The following is an 8,114-nucleotide window of genomic DNA, read 5'->3' as shown; positions in this document are numbered from 1 at the left end:
ATGGTTATAAAATAGTTGATTTTTTCTAGTTATCTGTATTGCAACTTCACTGCCGAAGGACTGGCAATTCGCAAAGTGAGTATTTACTTGACAAATGTGTTTTGAACTTAACTACAGTGAACAGTAATTGGCTGGTTATATATGCTAACGTTACTTCTGATCAAAGATTAATCTTCAGTCTTATGCAAAGCACATTTTTATGGTTTGATTATATACAGTACAAATAATTTCAAAAAACCCTGATATGCAAATACGGCCAGAGTCCAATTCTTAGCACCACGGGGCAGGCCAAGAACAGGTAATCACCAGCATTCTTACTCCTGGTTGACTCAGCTACAATCACGTCGATTCACTGCAACTTAAAGCAGAAATGACATTCTTTATGGCGGAATGAAAATACAAGCAAGCAACAAAATTAGGCCACTCAGCCTTTCAAGCCTACTCTGGATTTAATAAGATCATGTCTGATCTAATGTGTTGGTCTTGGACTGGGGTGGACAAAGTTAAAAATCACACAACACCAGGTTATAGTCCAACAGGTTTATATGGAATCACTAGCTTTCGGAGCGCTGCTCCTTCATTAGGGGTTGTGTTCAGTAACAATGGAAGCATCTTGTATCAGCCAACACATCTTGCGATTGACAATGGCCCGGAAGGCTCTGTAGTCCTTCCAGAAGAAGGCGAATGTGACACGACATGCAGTCGAGGATATAAAAAATTACTGTAATCTGTACCAAACGAGAAGCCTGGTGGAACTGTGTTAATGTACCCAGCTTCTCCCAAAACCTTCTGCTAAATAAAGCTTAGTCTGATTCACTGTTAAATTCATATCTTGGAATTATTTTTACCTACAACGCCAGGGTTCAGTTAGTCACTCACTGTCGACCAAATTAACAAACACATCTCTTGCCTCAGTGAGTCTTCACAAGCAGTGCTGTAAAACCTCACCGATTCAGCCCATGCTGCCTTCTTGCAAGGTCTGGGAAACCAGGCCAACCACAAGTACAATTGTTAAAATAAAGGTGCTCAGCCTCATCAAAATATGTAAATGACCAGCCTGGATTCGTTGCTGGTTCTCTGGTCTTGCATTGCATCGACAAGTGGGTGGCTCAGATTCCTCTATCTCAATCCTGGCTGCTAAACCTTCCCATGGAGCCTAATCTGTGGTGAAACTTGCTCTTTGGGATCAATGTGAGTGGAATTCTAATGGTCACAATCTGTGCTGCCATTCATTCTCAGCAGCACAGGATGCAGTTCAGTACACCTTACGACGACACCGTTAAATTATCCTTCACCGTAATTAAGGCAGCTGGCACGTGGGTATCTAAACTCAGAAAGGCTGTTACCGTGCTCTGCACAGACTTGCCTGCCTTAGTTCCACACAAAGGAGGTTACTTTATTCATAACAAATATTTCTGAAATATCCCTGCAACACTAATCCCCGAAAGGTGCAGCTGGACTCCTGCATTCTGCCTGCAATTGGACAGAGTGTGCGTAGCACACTGTAACTCCTATTCCCATGATTCACATCGATGGCCCCAGTGTTGACATGAACAAGAGTTTGACAGACTGCAGCCCGTTGAGCAGACTCTCTCTGGTGTTCCACAGTGAACATGGCCCCCACCGTCTTAAGAGAACTAACCAAATTGTACTGCGGCCAGGCAGTGTGTTGGTGACAGTATACTGTCAAAATAATCAGGTTCTCTGAAAACAATGTCAGCAACATTGACTGATTAACACTGCCAGATGAAAAGGATATGATTTAATACATGCAAAATGACAGCAGAATCTAATGATGATACCATTCAGCATCGCTATGCTCGTCATTTTCACTCATTGTTGAAATCAAGTCAACATGATGGAAACTTGTGCAAGATATGAGTCAGAGGTATTCACTTACAGTGTCTTGATGCTCCAGGGCTGAATGTTTACTTCCCTGATGCACTGTGAGTTGGAGCTAACTGTTAGAATGTGGAGAGTTTACTGGGAGACAGTGGAGAGGAATGAGAAGCATTGTGGGGCATGTCAAAGTTGATTGAGGGAGGATTAAGGGAAAGCCAAAGGTGATCAAAGTAGGATCAAGAGGCACATGAAAGGAAGATCAAAATTGATCTTGGAGGTGTTGAGGGATAGAGCTGAAAAATGTGTTGCTGGAAAAGCGCAACAGGTCAGGCAGCATTCAAGGAGCAGGAGAATCGACGTTTCGGGCATAAGCCCTTCTTCAGGAATGAGGAGGGTGTGCCAAGCAGGCTATGATAAAAGGTAGGGAGGAGGGACTTGGGGGAGGGGGGTTGGGATTGCGTTAGGTGGAAGGAGGTTAAGGTGAGGGTGATAGGCCGGAGAGGGGATGGGGCGGAGAGGTCGGGAAGAAGATTGCAGGTCAAGAAGGTGGTGCTGAGTCCGAGGGTTGGGACTGAGATAAGGTGGGGGGAGGGGAATTGAGGAAGCTGGAGAAATCTGCAATCATCCCTTGTGGTTGGAGGGTTGCTAGACGGAAGATGAGGCGCTCTTCCTCCAGGTGTCGTGTTGCCATGGTCTGGCGATGGAGGAGGCCAAGGACCTGCATGTCCTTGGTGGAGTGGGAGGGGGAGTTAAAGTGTTCAGCCATGGGGCGATTGGGTTGATTGGTGTGGTTGTCCCAGAGGTGTTCTCTGAAACGTTCCGCAAGTAGGCGACCTGTCTCCCCAATGTAGAGGAGGCCACATCGGGTGCAGCGGATGCAGTAAATGATGTGTGTGGAGGTGCAGGTGAATTTCTGATGGATATGGAAGGATCCCTTGGGGCCTTGGAGGGAAGTGAAGGGGGAGATGTGGGCGCAAGTTTTGCATTTCTTGCGGTTGCAGGGGAAGGTGCCGGGAGGGTTGGTGGGGGGTGTGGACCTGACGAGGGAGTCACGGAGTGAATGGTCTTTCCGGAATGCTGATAGGGGTGGGGAGGGAAATATATCTTTGGTGGTGGGTCTGTTTGGAGGTGGCGGAAATGACAACAGATGATACGATGTATCTGGAGGTTGGTGGGATGGTAGGTGAGGACCAGTGGGGTTCTGTCCTGGTGGCAATTGGAGGGGCGGGGTTCAAGGGCGGAGAAGCAGGAAGTGATGCGGTGGAGAGCATCGTCAACCACGTCTGAGGGGAAATTGCGGTCTTTGAAGAAGGAGACCATCTGGGTTGTTCGGTAATGGAATAGTCCTTCTGGGAGCAGATGCGGCGGAGGCGAAGGAATTGGGAATATGGGATGGCGTTTTTACAGGGGCAGGGTGGGAGGAGGTGTAATCTAGGTAGCTGTGGGAATCAGTCGGTTTATAGTAAATGTCCGTGTTGAGTCTGTCGCCTGAAATAGAAATGGAGAGGTCTAGGAAGGGGAGGGAGGAGTCTGAGACGGTCCAGGTGAATTTGAGGTCCAGGTGGAAGGTGTTAGTAAAGTGGATGAACTGTTCAACCTTCTCGTGGGAGCACGAGGTAGCCCTGATACAGAGGAAAAGGTGGGGGGTGATGCCAGTGTAGCTGCGGAAGATGGACTATTCCACATATCCGACGAAGAGGCAGGCATAGCTGAGGCCCATGAGGGTACCCATGGCTACTTCTTTGGTTTGGAGGAAGTGGGAGGATTGGAAAGAGAAGTTGTTCAGAGTGAGGACCAGTTCAGTCAGTCGAAGGAGGGTGTCAGTGGAAGGGTACTGGTTGGTTCGGTGGGAAAGGAAGAAGCGGAGGGCTTTGAGGCCTTCGTGATGGGGGATGGAGGTGTATAGGGACTGGATGTCCATGGTGAAGATAAGGCGTTGGGGGCCGGAGAAGTGAAAATCATGGAGGAGGTGGAGGGTGTGTGTGGTGTCCCAAACGTAGGTGGGGAGTTCTTGGACTAAGGGGGACAGGACCGTGTCGAGGTATGCAGAGATGAGTTCGGTGGGGCAGGAGCAGGCTGAGACAATGGGTTGGCCAGAGCAGTCAGGTTTGTGGATTTTGGGCAGGAGGTAGAAACGGGCGGTGCGGGGTTGTGGGACTATGAGGTTGGAGGCGGTGGATGGGGGATCCCCTGAGGTGATGAGGTTATGGATGGTCTGGAAGATGATGGTTTGGTGGTGGGATGTGGGGTCATGGTCAAGAGGGCAATAGGAGGAGGTGTCCATGAGCTGGCGTTTAGCCTCAGCAATGTAAAGATCAGTGCACCAACTACCACCATGCCTCCTTTGTCTGCCAGTTTGATACTGAGGTTGGGGTTGGAGCGGAGGTCCTTGGCCTCCTCCATCGCCAGACCATGGCAACACGACGCCTGGAGGAAGATCCAGTCCCAACCCTCGGACTCAGCACCACCTTCTTGACCTGCAATCTTCTTCCCGACCTCTCCGTCTCCACCCCCTCTCTGGCCTATCACCCTCACCTTAACTTCCTTCCACCTATCGCATTTCCAACGCCCCTCCCCCAAGTCCCTCCTCCCTTTTATCTTAGCCTGCTTGGCACACCTTCCTCATTACTGAAGAAGGGCTTATGCCCAAAACGTCGATTCTCCTGCTCCTTGGATGCTGCCTGACCTGCTGCGCTTTTTCAGCAACACATTTTTCAGCTCTGATCTCCAGCATCTGCAGTCCTCACTTTCTTCCTGTGTTGAGGGATATCAAGGGAAGGTCAAGGGATGTGAGGGGAAATTAGAAGATGATCAAGAATAGGTTGAGGGAAGGTTAAGTGTGATTGGAGGATCAAGGATGTTCAAGGGAGGGTCAAGGGTGAGTGTGGGGAGTCCAAGGGAGATTGCACAGTCCAAAGATGTGCAGGTCAGGTGAATTGGCCATGCTAAATTGCCCGTAGTGTTAGGTAAGGGGTAAATGTAGGGGTATGGGTGGGTTGCGCTTCGGCGGGGCGGTGTGGACTTGTTGGGCCGAAAGGCCTGTTTCCACACTGTAAGTAATCTAATCTAATCTCTGATTGCAGGAAAGAGGAGGCAGATTAGGGAAAAGTCAAGAGACAACTGAGGGAAGGCACAGGTAATCAGGGCTTGAAAGTGACAGAGGGAAAGTTAAGAGTGATTCAGAGAATGTTGAGGACAATGAGAGAAACTTCAGGTTATGGTCAAAGAAGACCAGATGGCTCCCATTTATCCAAAGGCCCGAGGTTCTGTTTGGAGGCCTTGACAATGGTAGAGGATATCGACTTCGGGCCATAGAGTCATAGAGTTGTACAGCACAAAAAGAGACCCTTTGGTCCAACTCATCCATGCAGACCAGATATCCCAACCCAATCTGGTCCCACCTGCCAGCACCTGGCCTATATCCCGCTATTCATGTATCCATCCAGATGCCTTTTAAATTTTGTAATTGTATCAGCCTTCACCACTTCCTCTGGCAGTTCATTCCATACACACATCACCCTCTGCATGAAAATGTTGCCGCTTAGGTCCTTTTCGAATCTCTCCCCTCTCACCTTAAACTTATACTCTCTAGTTCTGGACTCCCCCACCCTAGGGAAAAGACCTTGTCTATTTATCCTATCCATGTCTATTTACCCTTCATGATTTTATAAACCCCACACCCCTCAGTCTCTGATGCTCCAGGGAAAACAGCCCCAGCCTGTTCAGCCTCTCCCTATAGCTCAAACCCTCCAACCCTGGCAACATCCTTGTAACTCTTTTCTGAACCCTTTCAAGTTTCACAACATCCTTCCCTTAGCAGGGAGACCAGAATTGCACATTCACCAGTGAATATTTTACAAACTTCAGCATTGCAATTAATCAAGTTCAAAGTACTTCTACTGGGCATATTAGATTCACAAATTAATCATGGCAAGAGGCATGTCATTCTGTCATCTCATTTAGGTTGAGATTGGACAATCAGAAGCTGGTAACATGGTTCAGTCTAAATCAACGAATAATTTGGTTTTCCACCATCAAGTGGAATCTGATGCTCATAGTTGTGCTTCTCAGTGACAATGACATAAAGGTAGACAATGTAAACAATGTAATCGGAAGTGTGGCATTACAATGTGGTACTTGTAATGCCACACCTCACATGCAGTGAATGGGTGAACTGTAATTGGACTTTAATGTTGACAAATGCAATTTGGACCTAAAAGTACCGAACAAAGACTTTTTTTAAAAAGGTGAAAAGCTATTAACACAACATGCAAACAAACTTGTGGCACTGCAGACATATACAATATGTATAGAAAATAATCCAGTGATTCCAGGGATGGCGTGACTGGTGTATGAGGAGCGATTGACGAGGTTAAGATTGTTTTCACTGGAATTCAGATAATTGAAGGGGGATCTCATGGAAACTTATAAAGTTCTAACAGGACTGGACAGGCTGACTTGTTCCTTGTAGATGGTGGACAGGCTTTAGTGAGTTACTCACTACAGTATCCCTAGCCTCTGACCTGCTCCTTGTGGTCAATGTGTTTACGTGGCAAGTCCAGTTGAGTTTCTCATCAATGGTAATCCCAAGGATATTGATAAGGGGGAGTCAGTGATGATAACACCATTGAATGTTAAACAGCTGTGATTAAATCATTTTTTATTGTAGAAAGTCATAGACTGGCATTTTTGTGGTGTGAGTATCTTTGCCATTTGTCAACACAAACCTGTATATTGTCCAGATCTTGTTGCATTTGAATATGTACTGCTTCAGTATCTGAGGAGTTATGAATGGTGCTGAACATTGTGCAATCAACAGTGAACATTCCCACTTCTGATCTTATGATGGAGGGAAGGTCATTGATGGAGCAGCTGAAGATGGTTGGGCCTAGGGAACTAACTTGAAGAACTCCGGCAGAGATGTCCTGGACCTGAGATGACTGACCTCCAAAAACCACGACCATCTTCCTGGTATGACTCCAACCAGTGGAGCATTTATCCCAATACCCATGGACTTCAGTTTTGCTAAGGCATGTTGATGCCAAACTCAGTCAAATGTGGCCTTGATGTCAAGAGCTATCACTCTCACCTCACCTCTGGAATTTAACACTATTGTCCATGTTTCAATCAAAACAGTAATGAGGTCAGGAGTCGAGTGAAATCAACTAGGAGAAAGTGAAGACTGCAGTTAATGGAGATCAGAGTCGAGAGTGTGGTGCTGGAAAAGCACAGCAGGTCAGGCAGCATCTGAGGAGCAGGAGAATCGACTTTTCAGGCCAGAGCCCTTTATCAGGATGCCTGACCTGCTGTGTCTTTCCAGCAACACACTCTCAACCGAGGAGCTGAGTGGTCCTAGCAGAACCCAAACTGGGTGTCACTGAGCAGGTGATGCTTGATATCATTGTTAATGACACCCTCCATTACTTTACTGATGATTAAGAGTAGACAGATGGGGCAGCAATTGGCCTGTTTGGATTTGTCCTGTTTTTTTGTGCATGGGACATAGCTGAGCGATTTTCCACATTGTCGAGTAAATGTCTGTGTTCTAACTGTACTGGAACAGCTTAGCAATGGGAGTAGCAAGTTGTGGAAGAGAAGTCTTCAGTACTATTGCCAGAATGTCAGAGCCCATAGCCTTTTCAGTATCCAGTGTCTCCAGCCACTTCTTGATATCATGTGGAGTGAATTAAATTGGTTGCAGATGGGTATCTATGATGCTGGGAACCATTGGAGGAGGCTGACATGGATCATTCACTTGGCTGAAGATTGCTGTGAAAGCTTCAGGCTTATCTTTTGCAGTGATGTGCTGAGCTCTTCCATCATTGTGGATAGGGATATTTGTGGAGCCTTCTCCCCCAGTGAGTTGTTTCGTTGTCCACCATCATTCACAACTGGCTGTGGCTACACTGCAGAATTTTGATCGGATCTATTGGTTGTGGGATTGCTTAGCTCTATCAATCCCTTGTTGTTTATGCTGTCTGGCACACAGCTGTAGCTTCACCAGGTTGACACCTCATTTTTTGATAAACCTAGTGTTGCTCCTGGCATGCCCTCCTGCACTCTCCACTGAACCAGGTTTGATCTCCTAGCTGAATGGTAATATGCTAGGCCACACGATTCTGCTGGAGTACAGTTCTGCTGCTTTTGATGGCCCACAGTGTCATTTGGAGACTACAGGATGAGGCCTGCAACCTTCATTAAGTGAAAAGGATTTCCCTCCATTAAGGTGCAATTGGTGTGTAACCACAGGAGGCATATCTGCCAGGCCTTGT

Source organism: Chiloscyllium plagiosum, unplaced genomic scaffold (assembly GCF_037043375.1).
Source record: "Chiloscyllium plagiosum isolate Xiang-an unplaced genomic scaffold, Cpla_swu_hap1 HiC_scaffold_26, whole genome shotgun sequence".
NCBI lineage: Eukaryota > Metazoa > Chordata > Chondrichthyes > Orectolobiformes > Hemiscylliidae > Chiloscyllium > Chiloscyllium plagiosum.
Note: the sequence above shows the minus strand (reverse complement) of the source record.